Here is a 14,115-nt window from a genome sequence, read left to right on the forward strand (position 1 = left end):
AATGGGACCCCCACCACCACCTGCTGGAGAACCCCCACACATGCCCACGTTCGATGAATGGGTGGCACTAGGCAGCGACACTCCGGTTAGTACATTTGCCTAACTACTGACAAACTAGTTCTCGTTCATTCAACACTATCATATCATATTTACCCTTAGAATCTCTTCTCAAACATGTAGGGGACCGGTGGCTCGACTCCTGCTTTGTCGACCCCAGTCACTCCAATCTGGCAAAGTGGTGCTGGTCTTGGCGGTGGCGGTCTTGGCGGTGGTGGTATTTGCGGTGGTCGTCTTGGCGATGGCGGTCTTGGCGGTGGTGGTCTTGCCTGATGTCAAAGATGATACCTGTGCATGTGGAGTCGTGCCATACTTATCATGTTCCTACTTCTTAGTTTCTTTAGATGACGATGATGATGCTCCATGTCTTGCAATACTTTTGTTCATGAAGTTTCGACGATGATGATCTTTAGATGATGAACTTGAGTATCTTTAGATGATTATGATGATCTTGAGTATCTTTAGATGATGAACTTAGGTTTGCCCGCGCAAACCTAAGTGCCACACTTGACGAGTTGGACTTCTCCGCCTTTCCTCACATGGAGAAGCTCATGTTATTGGACAACGGTCTACATGGCACAGTTCTAGCCGGGATTGGCAACCTGACGAGCTTGGTTGAGTTGCGCCTCAGTGAAAAAACATATTTCAGAGGCGCCATTCCACACAACATTGGCCAACTGAAGCACCTTGTTGAGCTGGATTTGACAGATTCGAGGCTCAATGGCACGCTGCCTAAAGAGATTGGTAACTTGACATCCTTGGAGGAGCTCTATCTGAACTCAGTTACCTTGACTGGACCAATCCCACCAACAATTGGAATGCTCATGAAGTTCCATGTGCTAAGCATGCCAAGAAACAATCTGACAGGGAGGATCCCAATGGAGATTGGAAACATGACAGAACTGCACACCATAATCCTTTAGGGTAACTATTTGGAAGGGCAGCTGACAGGTACCATGTCTCAATTGGTAAAACTTCAGCATTTGTATCTGTCAAAAAACCAGCTCAGAGGCCACATCTTCCCCGAGCTTGGGAATAACAGTCTTCTGGAGAGGGTCAGCATTGCAAAGAACAACTTCTCCGGGGTGATCCCGTCATCCATTTGCGTAGGAGGAGCACCGACTACTGTCTTTGCTGAATACAACGGATTTACCGGTATTCACCACCAGATGTTTCAAAACTGCACAACCCTAAAATATGTTGACTTCACGGCAAACAACATTGTTGCATAGCTAAGGGACTATTTTACTGAGCATCCAGGAAGGTTGGTCTCCATGGCTTTCAGTCAAATCCAGCTGTCTGGCACGCTTCTAACAGATCAACATGAGGATTTCCTTTGTAATCATACTAGTTTAAACTTCCTAGACCTATCAAGCAATGCCTTACATGGAGGTCTTCCCAAGTGTTTCTGGGACATGAAAACTTTGCAATTCATGGATCTGTCCAACAAATCTTTCAGTGGTGTTGTTCCATTCTCGATGACATGTCAAGATAATCTTAGATATTTACTCCTAGCCAGTAACCAGTTCACAGGAACTTTTCCTATAGGTCTTCAGAAATGCAAAAACCTTTTTGCTCTAGATCTTGGAGGCAATAATTTCTCTGGTAGGATACCTTCTTGGGTAAGCATGAGTTTGCCTGAACTCAACTTTCTTCGACTATCATCAAACATGTTTGACGACATCATACCCCACGAGGTCTTCCAATTTCAGCAACTCCGGCTATTGGACTTGTCAAAAAACAAGCTCAAAGGACCCATTCCAGACGATTTTACAAATTTGATAGGCATGACACAAGATGAAGACATTGACTACCCTCACCAATATCTTTATCAATTGCGGATTCAAATAACTTGGAAGAATGTGGATTGTGTTTACCATTTGTTTATAACTTCCATGGCAGGTATCGACTTATATGGTAACTCTCTTTCGTAGGAGATCCCAAAAGGGATCACAGCCCTTCTTGGCCTCAGGTACCTAAACCTTTCAGGAAATCATTTGTCAGGTTTTATTCCTCAAGACATTGGCAATATGGTACTGCTAGAATCCTTGGACCTTTCTCGGAACCAACTCTCGAGGAAAATTCCTGAAAGCCTGGCAGCTTTGAAGAGCATCAGCGTGTCGAACTTCTCAAGCAATAGTTTGTCAGGGAGGATACATATAGGCGATCCGCTACGAACACTCACAAATTGGTCCATATACAGGGCTATGCGGATTTCCATTGGAAGACTGCATAAACTCCTCAACACCGGCGCAAACTGAAAAAAGCCTGGATGAAGATAGAGAGGCATTATGGTTGTATTGCTTTGTGGCTGTTGGGTTCATCTTCGGCTTCTGGCTATACTGGGGCATCTTCTTGTTTCACAGCGAGACCTGGAGGTGTGCATTCTACCAGTATGTGGACAACATGCAAGCCAAGGTGACCAAGAAAGTATACAGCTGCATCTCGCGCTTCCAGGCCGGCGACTCTGAATTAGAAAGCGCATCACTTTGGTGCATAATTAAAAGAGATTTGTGTGTGTGTGTGTGTGTGTGTGTGAGTGAGTGTATGTGTGTGTGTGTGCTTAGAAAAGGGGGAGATCCCCGGCCTCTGCATCAGAACGATGCATACGGCCACATTTATTAAAAAGCAAATAAGTTCAACATAGGTCTTGAAGTCTTAAAATGAACGAACCAAAAGAGCTCATGATACGACCATTTTGCATCATGCTTTTATGTCGATATTTATTGTATTATGGGCTGTTATTACACGTTATGTCACAATACTTATTGCTATTCTCTCTTATTTTACAAGGTTTATTATAAAGAGGGAGAATGCCGGCAGCTGGGATTCTGGGCTGGAAAATGAGCAAATATTGGAAACCTATTCTGCACAGCTCCAAAAGTCCTGAAACTCCACGAAAGTCATTTTTTGGATTAATAAGAATTATTGAGCGAAAAACTACCAGAGGGGGCCCACACCATGGACACGAGGGTGGGGGCGCGCCCACCCCTACTGGGCGCGCCCCCCTACCTCGTGGGCCCCCTGGTGGCCCTCCGGTGCCCATCTTCTACTATATGAAGTCTTTTACCCTGGAAAAAATCATAAGCAAGCTTACGGGACGAAACTCCACCGCCACGAGGCGGAACCTTGGCGGAACCAATCTAGGGCTCCGGCGGAGCTATTCTGTCGGGGAAACTTCCCTCTAGGAGGGGGAAATCATCACCATCGTCATCACCAACAATCCTCTCATCGGGAGGGGGTCAATCTCCGTCAACATCTTCACCAGCACCATCTCCTCTCAAACCCTGGTTCATCTCTTGCATCCAATCTTGTATCAAAACCACAAATTGGTACCTGTGGGTTGCTAGTAGTGTTGATTACTCCTTGTAGTTGATGCTAATTGGTTTATCTGGTGGAAGATCATATGTTCAAATCCTTAATGCATATTAATACCCCTCTGATTATGAACATGAATATGCTTTGTGAGTAGTTACGTTTGTTCCTGAGGACATGGGTGAAGTCTTGCTATTAGTAGCACTACAAAAAAAGACACATCTGTGACATTTTGGGCCGAACGAAATTTTTTTCTGTCATACATATGACACTTCTATGACGATAATTGTGACAAAACCCGGTATCATCATAGATGTGGTGGGCTCCTACTTCTATGACAAAAAATCATGACAGAAAATGGGGTTTTTGTCCTGGGCGGGCCGGAGACGCAGCTGCATGACATTCTTTGGGTCGTCCATGACGGAAAAAAACATGGTAGAATCGAGGGCGAGGAAAATTTCGGGGAGTTCCCGGTTACGGTGGGCGGTCGGGGGCCGAGCGATGCGCGTTTCTCTCGTACACGTACGCGCGTGTGTGTGAGGCGTTGGCTCTAACTGAACCCGAGCGAGGCGTTGGGCTCTAACTGAACCCGAGCAATTGCATTGCAGGCTACGCGTTACTAAACCCGAGCGATCGATCGATGACTGTTAACTGAACCCGATTGAGCGATTCCTTCGCTACTGCTGCTAACTGAAGCTGATCGATGTTGCCTCTCTGGATGAACAGTGAGCATTGTGGGGGGGTGGATGAACAGTGAGCGGTGGCGTTGCCTCTGGATGAACATGACCCCGTGGTGTGGAGGGCTGGATGAACATAAACAGTGGAGGGGTGCCCGTGGAGGCGTGGTTGAACAGTAGCCGGTGGAGTAGCGCACGGTGGAGGCTGGATGAACAGGAGCCCGTGGAGGCTGGAGGAGGTCGACGGTAGCCCGTGGAGGCTGGAGGAGGTCGACGGTGGAGATGAACAGTATACCGTGGAGTCCCGTTTTGCGGTACACCACACCCCTCCCGATGAACAGGACCCCTGTTTTGACCGTAGTGCTCCAACACAAGTCAGTTTCGTCCGTTTTGTGGTACGCCACACCCCTCCCGATCAAAAGGACCCCCATTTCGACCGCAGGAGGTCCGTTTCCTCCGTTCTGCGGTACGCCACACCCCTCCAGATGAACACGATCCCGTTTCGAACGTGGCCGGTCGAACACAAGGCCGTTTCCTCCGTTCTGCGGTACGCCGGGCCTCGTTTCCATCGCCTGTTCCGCCCAAGCCCTCCCGATGAACATGACGATGCATTTCGTTCCAACCCAGCCGGTTGTCTCCCCATGAACACGACGATGACGCTGTTTCTCCATTCTGGCCCAGCCATGTACACGAGCCCTGGCCGTACGTATTCGCGAGTTGGCGTTCGAGACCCCGCCCGTATGTACACATATGTGGCCATATTTTCTTTCTTGCACCCTGGCCGTTGTACGTACGTGTACATGCTACGTGCGCGCCTCTACTACGACACATGCATACCTCTACATCGACCAGTATATATGTACGTACACGTTCACGACCAGAACAAAAACGCTACGTACGCTTTGACCAGGTGGGTCCCGACTGTCAGGCACTTCCTTGCGTGCGAAAATGTAGCTGGTGGGTCCCACCAGTCAGGGGGGCAAATCATTTTTTTTCGGACGCACTTCCTTGTGTGCGAAGATGTAGCTGGTGGGTCCTAGCAGTCATGGGGGAGAATCATTTTTTTTTGCCCGGACACACTTCCTTGCGTGCAAAGATGTAGCCGCTGGGTCCCAGCAGTCAGGGGGCGAATTGTTTTTTTTTTGCCCGGACGCACTTCCTTGTGTGCGAAGATGTAGCTGGTGGGTCCCAGCAGTCAGGGGGCGAATCTTTTTTTTTGCCTGGACGCACTTCCTTGTATGCAAAGATGTAGCTGCTTTGGGCGGCTGGAGCAAGAAGACAGGAGGTTGAAGAAGCACTACGGCCGTTGGATGGACATCGTACGGTCAGTCGAGCTAGAATCGTGCATATTGACTAAGTTGACAGAGCCCTTCATCCCCGTCAACTTAGTAGGCCCACTATACTGGGTCCCAGCTAGCAGGGGGAGTATTCATTTTTTTGTGCGTAATAAGGAGACACTTCCTTGCGTGCGAAGATATAGCTGGTGGGTCCGAGCTGTCAGTGGAGGTAACGTTTTTTTCATGAAATACAGAGGCCCTTTCGGTGGGTCCCAGATCTCAGGCGGAGGAATCATTATTTTGCATGTAATAAGGAGGCATTTCCTTGCGTGCGGTCGTGGACCCAGCTGTCAGCCTCTCCACGTACAGTCCACTTTAGATGCATGTCGGTCGTTGACCACGTTGACCACACCACGCCGAGAGCACCAGGGCGGTGGACGACGGCGAGGCCTAGGAAGGGAAAGACACGGAGGCAGGGAAGACTCGGCAGTTGTCTCCCACGCAGAGTGGAGTACGACTGTACGAGGGATTACTAGTTCGTCTGCCGTCGCCGGAGAATAATAGCAGGTGTGGGACTATGGGTGAGTAGAGGGATGCTAGGCCAGCGATAGGAGTACGGTGGGGCAGTGAGGCCTGCGCGGCAGCACAGCCGGCCGCGGGGAGGAGGGAGCAGCAGTCCCGACGGCGCTTGTTTGAGCAGCGGGAGCAGGAAGAGCAGAGATTGAAGAAGCACGAAGGCCGTTGGATGGACATCCAACAGTATACAGGCCATCTGTGGAAAGCCTCAAATCTGTGGAAAACAGCATACAGGCCATCTGCCATTATTTCAAATAATTTATAGCCCATTTGCTAATTCTTATGGGTTTTTTGGAGCCCAAATTCTTTTTGTTAGCATTACAGCCCATATTGTGGCCACGGTTAAAAAATTATACGAAATTTTGCATATGTCGGTGTGGTCTGAACTGTTTTTAATCCCGAAGTTTCGAGTCACATTCAGACTGATTTTAAAAATAAATGTATATCAATATAAAATCCAATAAATTGTCCACGCATAAAATTCAATGCGATTTAAAATCTTGAAATGAAAAAAAGATATTTGAAACTAATTGTTGGTTTGATGTGTTTTAAAAATGTACAACCCATTTCTTACTGATAGGCCATTTTCTCGGCCAGCCGAATGAAGCTCTCCTCGTCTTGAAAGATTTTCAGCCCAACAGGCCTGATAAAGCGACTTACTTGACAAATCACAAAAAAACTGGGCTAGCCATTTTCAGAAAGAAAAAAAACTACTGGGCTGGTCTGTGGTAAACATAAAAGAAAAGGTTGTCTAGACAGGCCAAAGTCTCCCGCACAGCCCAGTTGACACCCTGCTTCCGTCTCAAAAACAAATTAGATAAATGCCACTCCAATTATGGCGATTCATAAAAATGCCACTGCAATTTCCAAACTTTGAAAAATGCCACTGCAATTTTTGCAAACTTTGAAAAACGCCACTGCAGTTTGCAAGCTTTGAAAAACGCCACTCCAGACTTCGAAAAATGCAACTAGAAATGGCTTGAAATGGCATTTTTCAAAGTTTGGAAATTGCAGTGCCATTTCTCGGATACACCAGATTTGGAGTGGCATTTATCAAATTAACCCAAAACAAAAATAACTGGGTGAGCTGCTGGGTCCCTGGTGTCAGCCGCTCATTGTGCAATTCTCTCGTTTATTGACTACGTTGACAATGGCATGGGACCCAGATGTCAGAAATCCATTAGGAGGAGCCATTTTTTATTGGCTTGAAATAAGGAGGCACTTGCTTGCATACTGCCATGACCTTGGCGGGTCCCTGCTGTCATCCTCTCCACGTACAATCATCTCTTGATTGTGTAGGCGTCAACTTGGTAGGCCCACAAGTCAGCCTCTAAACCCGTGGAGGACAAATACAACCCATTTAAAAAAATAACAGCCCATTCCATACGTTCAAATGGAAAGTTCAACATTCAGAGCAAAGTAACAGGTCTGATCCACATATAGAGTACTGAACTTCCACATTGACAACCATCATAGCCAAGTTAACTATCTACACCCACTAATACTCTAGTAGCATACAAGTACTAACTTACTCTTAGCTAACTAGATGATGCCGGCCGCCATCTATGGTACACGCTAAACGCCGGCACCGGCGTCCTGCGCCTCACCCGGACTTGCAAGAGGTGCGATAGGGTGCGTTGCTCACGCGCGTTGGCCCTTTCCATGCCGGCGTGGTCCACCGAAGCTTCGGCTTCCAATCGGGAAACCCACTTGATGAGTTCATAGTAAAATCGGCGTCGCAAACGCGTGCGTGCCCGACAACCTCCAGGGCTATTTGCCGGGCGCTGGCCTCCACGTAGTCGGCCCGGTTGTGGGCGCTCTGCTCGCGACTCAGAGCATCAGTGCGCTGCTGCTCCATGTCCCGCTGGTGGCGCAAATCGGCGATACGCTGCTCCTTCGCCAGGCGGTCGCGCTCCAACAACTCCTGCTCCTCCGCCAGGCGGTCATGCTCCAACAACTCCTCGATCTCCGCATTGCCATCTAAAGATAGATAGAATGCCTCCTCCCTCCGTCTGCCTTCCGGTGAAAAATCGAATACTAGTTCCGGCGGTGACCGCCTCCGGCGTCGCCTATCATGGACGGGCGGGGGCATGGCGGATGTGGAGAGCAACGTCGGGCCGGTGGGGGCTTATGAGGATATGGCGAGTTGGGTCACGGTGCCACCGCAGAAGGCTGGGAAACAGTACTTATCGGCGGAAGGTAGCGCGACGGTCGTCGGAATTCAATGCATAATGGCTTAGCGCGCCAGCTTGCCGTGGAAAACTAGAGAAACTGAAATTATGGCTGTGCAGTCTCGTCCCGTCTGGGTCGCACGCCGGCATGGTGGTCAAACGAGTGCACTCGAATCATCTCCCTCCTTGTCAATAATGATTCCACGGATTTAAAAAGCCCGCAACAATTAAAGCGCATCTTTTTCGCATTAGTTAGCTGCCTTAATTACGGCCGGCTACATGCAGGCACTCAGAATCGCTCATAGCCAGTACGCGGAGCAGCATGCAACGAGTCGCAGCCGAGGGCACGCATGCAACCACTTAAATCGCTGGAATTAATTAGGCTTAAACTTCTGCATGCCATTAATTATTGCCATGCCTTGGTCTTGCTGCTTTGCTCACGGGACTAATAAACCCGGACGGAGGGAGTACCTTGGTTGGTGAGAGGTTTGAATTAAGCCCTGCAAACCGGAAAGGAGGTACTAGTACGTGCATGATCCGCTATTTATTCGTGTAGGATCGAGTAGGTCGTTTTTTGAATTGAGCCCTGCAAACCGGAAACGAGGTAGTACGTGCATGATCCGCTATTTATCCGTGTAGGATCGATAGTGTAGCTTGTCAATTTCTTCAGAGGTAGGCATTTTTATTCAAAAAACTGCCACTTTGCATCTTGCGTCGCAAATAAAACTGCCAGGAGCGCATTTGTAGGCTAGCTAGTGATTGATCAGTAACTTGTAAACACTGAGCGAATAGAAATAAGTAACTGTTAATGCATCTCAATGATTCACAGATCATATACAAATATGTAGCTCCAAAAGCAAAGGTCAGCCACCTCGAATCTTGCGTCGCAACTAAAACTAACTAGTACAATTCCCATACATAAGATCAACATGTTAATGCATCTCAATGATTCACAGATCATATACAAATATGTAGCTCCAAAAGCAAAGATCTAGAAAAAACATTTGTTTTTCCTACTAACATGGATGCTTCTCTTGGCCAACATTCAGTACAGACTGAAAGACAAATTTGCTTGTGAAGTCTACAATTCCTATTGCAAACGTAAGCGGTTTCACCAACAGCTGGAACCATGAGAATGAACCACACATGATGGAGGAACATCCACTGCAATATGATTTGGTCTTCTCTCGATCACACCGCGAGACTATTTTCGGAATACAAACTTTAACTTAGGCAAAATGATGCCCATTGTATAACCAGACCAAAGCAGTGAAGCACCTAGTGTTGGCCAATAAATAGTACAGTACTACTTTTCTGCAGTCCATGAAGTGACTATCCAATCTTTCTGTGTCTATTTTCAAATTGCACTGCATGTAGCGACTATACTATTCTCTTGTGCAGTTCAACCAAAATTGCGGACACTTTGTTTGTTTGCCAAATAGCAATGGGCAGACATCTCTGTCTGCACAAATATCAAGCAGCTGGTAGACATATACCACACCATGTATTTTTGGTTTAAACATGTCTCATCTGCTTAGCATCTGTCATGTTCTACACTGGACAATCTGATACAGTTATGTTTTGCCCTGGACAATTTCATACTAAATTGATTTGCTGGTTCAGAGCAGAAATATAGCGCCTATTCTTTATCAGACCAAGGATATCCATGTTCGCAGTGATGGAAGAGGTGAAATCAATACAACCGAAATTGAGCATCCAATCATTGAATCCTGTCCTGCACCTCCAATGTAGGTCCAGCCTGCCAATAAATTCACATGCAAACCACTAGTATTACTATCTAATGACAGTACAAAAAGAGTAGCAAGATAGTAGCAAACCATGTACCTTTGTAATGAACAGCTCATAGTGCCACCAATTGGATATAAAGGTTTGGAAAAAACATGCTCCTAATGTTGAACCAGTTGGACTTTTTGTGTAATTCCACTAAAATCGAGCATCCCTGTTTGCATAGATATTGAAAGTGTGGTTACTATAAAAGTGGCACTAGTTAAAGCATAGACTCATAAATATAAGCATTCCAATTTCTTAATGGGAAAAGGTAGCAAGACTGTTTCTAACCACCTGTTTGAAGGAATAAATAAAGCAACAGCGGCTGATGTTAGGAAGGCGTACATAGTTTTTTCTGAAAAATTGAGCCATTCCTGACCTTTCCTCTTCTTTTAAGCAAATTTTGTGCAGTTCTACTAAAATAAAATGCCATCACCGCCTTGACAATTCAGTGACACTGTACAATAGGAAATGACTTAACATTACATCATGATGTCAGGTATGTAGTCGACAAGCATTAGAGACAAACATACAGACCTCCTCCTATAACATAATGAACATTAATTTTAACAAAGGTGTGACTAGCTTTACCGGGATAATTTGAGTGAACTCTACACACTCTATTCCTTAATATAAGACGTTTTCGCGGTTCAATTTAAAGTACCCAAACGTCTAGTATTTAGAAAAACAGGTAGTAGTTTTCTTGAGCACATATCTGGGAAAGCTTGCCACACTTTATTTATGTCCATACGCTAATGCAACACCATTCGAATACTACAAATATACACTAATCCAGTGGCTAGTGCAACAGTAGAGTAGTTAGTTCATTATAGGGTACAGTACAATGGTTTTACTGAACAGATTTCAATAAACTCTAGCACTAAAAGGTTTCTATAAGAATTAACAATACAAAGTGTAAAGGTAACAAGTTTCAGCATTGGTATACTAGCTGTGCATGAGCATTAAACCAAATACAAAAGTCTGAAGGTAACTAACATTATTAACTAATGACAGTATAAAAAAATTACAAACCATGTACCTCCAAGGTAAATATCATTTCGAACTCGGGGGGGGGGACCTTAAAAATTGATATCCCAATCTTGATAATCAATCAAACATAAAAACTTGATCGAATGAATCAAGAGAACAGACGGAGGAGGAAGTACCCACTCTTGACCTTTCCTCTTGTCTTCATAATTGTTTGTGCAGTTTTACCAAAATAAAATGACATCAGCACCTTGGCATTTTGGTGACACTGTACAAAAAAATTAACTTATCTCATGAAAGTGAGGTATGTAATCTATAAGCATTAACAGTGCAAAAATCTAAAGGTAGTAACAAGTTTCATCGTTGGTATACTGGCTGTGCAACAGCATTAGAATGCCTTAGCTGAAAAATCTTTAACATCCACAATCAACAGCTAACCTTGAAATAATCCAGTGACATTAAATGGCATTGCTTAAATTTATCGGTGGCATTAGACTGAGAGCGGCATTAGTTAAATGTGGCATCACTTTAGCAGTAGCATTGCTTGACTTGACTGCTGGCGTTATACTAACAGCAAACAAAGTGGCAATAAGAGCATGGGAGGCCCACTCGGACAGTGGGCGCACCAGTACAATGTACTTCTACGGACGCAGAGTGGTGAGGGAGGTATGGTTTCCCAGAGCAACAAATATCCAGGCAGCATATGTGGATTACGTCCCATTTTTGTTCTTTTTAGCCACCTTTTTCCTATGTGAGGACAACAAACCGATCGACCTGGTCATTCTCTATTGCGTTGTCACGCCTTTCTACCCTTCTTCAACCAAGAGACACGAGACTCGTTCCTTAGCTACTAATTTTCCCCTTTTCAACCTAGATGCGGGTTCGATTCCTACTCTCTTGGACAGTACAGTCTCCCTTCCTTTCCTTATTCAACCCAGACATGGATTAGTCTGCATGAAGTAGGGTTTCCTTTAATAGTGCAAATTATGGTTTTTGTCTCTGTGGCCAGCAGAGCAGAGGATAGCAAATTGGGAAGATGGTGGAGTGGAAAAAGATCCACATGCAACGACGTGGCAGATGGGGCAATAGAACAAGGTTATGGTTCGAAAAGAGGTAGCATACCTGAGGGTCGGCCGGAAGTGGCTTCGCTCGTGGTCGTCGTCCTCCGCACACACTACGGCAGCGAGCTTGGGGACGGAGGCCATCCCGCGCGGGCGCTAGGTCTGAGAGGACGGCTTTGTCGTCAGTGTGTGACCTCGCTCGCCGATGACAAGTGCGTCAACGCTGCACGTCCTTTTCTTCCCCGGCAGATCTGTGACCACCGGTGAGGAGGGAGAGAGAGGCCGTCTTTTTTAGATCTGGAGAGAGGGTGGTAGTGTGAGAAGAAAGTGGGCAGCCCTTAGCAAGAAAGCGCTGTAGCTCCAGCCTATATATCTTTTTTATACTACTAGTACCGGAGGTGGAGTAGTGGTAGAGTAGTTTATATTTTCTCTGCATACAGTACCAGTTAGTCGTGCTTCAAAACTGAATGACACGCCATTAAAAAAATAAAGGTCGATAACTAATACGGCACCTCGGGCCAACGCGGCCAGATCGCATTTTGCACGAGAAATTACACACCATGTTTCGTTGACATGTGGTCCCGTTCCAACATATCAGTGAGACGACGGCGAGTAGTAGTATTTCCGAATGGACGTGTAGGCCGGGGTGCCTCTTCGTGAACCGTGGCAAACTGGCAACCGTCCACCGACTCTTCGCCTTTCCTCGATTTGGAACTGCTGTCACACGCTCTTCCTCTCCCTCCTCCATTTTCCTTCAGCCCTTCACCCTTCCTTCTGCCATCGTTCGATCGTCTTCTCCATGGAGGGAACAGGCCAGAAACGACCCCGTTATTCTTGCCCCGATCTGAAAGATGACGTGGTGGAGGAACTCATTGATCAGTGTGACGTCATCACCTCGGCTAGCATGGCAGGTTCGTTCAAGCCCATTCTCGACTCAACTAATAACATCATTACAAGGAACCCAAGAGTTAAGGAGCGGTTTGATCTCCCCTATCTTCTTCGCCGTGACCCTGATGACTGGCGCCGGGACGACGGAGGCCTCGCCCTGCGCAAGTTGATGCCGCTTGATGATACGTATGATGTTAAGATGCCATCGCTTGAGGGAAAGGCTTGGGCAGGCGCAAATGGAGATTGGGTTGTTTACATTGGGTCCAACTGCGAGTGGGAACTTGTGAATGTGTACACTCGTGACCGGGTTCCACTTCCAAAAATCTCAGCAGATTGCCCAGAGGTTGAGCACACCGGTATTGTACGCACGTTCAAATACGATCATGGTGACTGTCTTCTATGGAAGATAGCAATTTGTCGAGTTCCCAACCGCTCTTGGAATTACAACAACTACTAGTTGACCCATTGCGCCAAATGGCGCAGAGACCCGCTAAAGCCATGTTGTCGATGAAAATAGTTTCATTTTGCAAGAACATATTTGATATTGGTAATAGAAAGCCCATGTGTCATGCTATATTGAAAGGAGATGTTTCAAGTCTGGGCATATTTGATTTTGCAAGAACATATTTGATATAGCATAAATTGGTTGTATCCGATGTTTCAAGTCTGGACTGTTCCTCTGTGCTAAAACTTAATTTAAATTTCAAAACAAATCGTGTTTGAAATAGACATTGTGCTGTTTGGTGTAATGGTCCATTTGTGTAACCATGTATGCAGAGAAATCCTTAATAGGAAAGGAGATGCAAGCCTGACTCCGGATGGGCCACACAAACAAGTCTAAGTATTATACAAACATGTTTTTTTTCAAACTCAGATTTCTCATGGTGATAACGATATTTTGGACTTTAAAAAATACTTCCTTAGTCATGCTATATTGAAAATATGTTTATCATGATGAGAAATCTGAGTTTGAAAAAAAAATCTTATTTCTATAACATGCATAGATCAACTAAGGAAGTATTTTTTGAAGTTCAAAATATCGTTATCACCATGAGAAATCTGAGTTTGAAAAAAAAAACATGTTTGTATAATATTTAGACTTGTTTGTGTGGCCCATCCGGAGTCAGGCTTGCATCTCCTTTCCTACTAAGGATTTCTCTGCATACATGGTTACACAAATGGACCATTACACCAAACAGCACAATGTCTATTTCAAACACGAATTGTTTTGAAATTTAAATTAAGTTTTAGCACAGAGGAACAGTCCAGACTTGAAATAGCAGATACAACCAATTTATGATTATGATGGAACAAGGTG

The 14,115-nt window shown here is 45.7% G+C and overlaps 1 pseudogene; it reads left to right on the forward strand.

Annotated features, from left to right (window-relative positions):
* The first annotated feature begins 298 nt into the window (after positions 1 to 298).
* LOC119279853 lies at positions 299 to 2,711 on the forward strand (annotated as a pseudogene).
* The last annotated feature ends 11,404 nt before the right edge of the window (positions 2,712 to 14,115 follow it).

Source organism: Triticum dicoccoides, chromosome 3B (assembly GCF_002162155.2).
Source record: "Triticum dicoccoides isolate Atlit2015 ecotype Zavitan chromosome 3B, WEW_v2.0, whole genome shotgun sequence".
Classification (NCBI taxonomy): Eukaryota; Viridiplantae; Streptophyta; class Magnoliopsida; order Poales; family Poaceae; genus Triticum; species Triticum dicoccoides.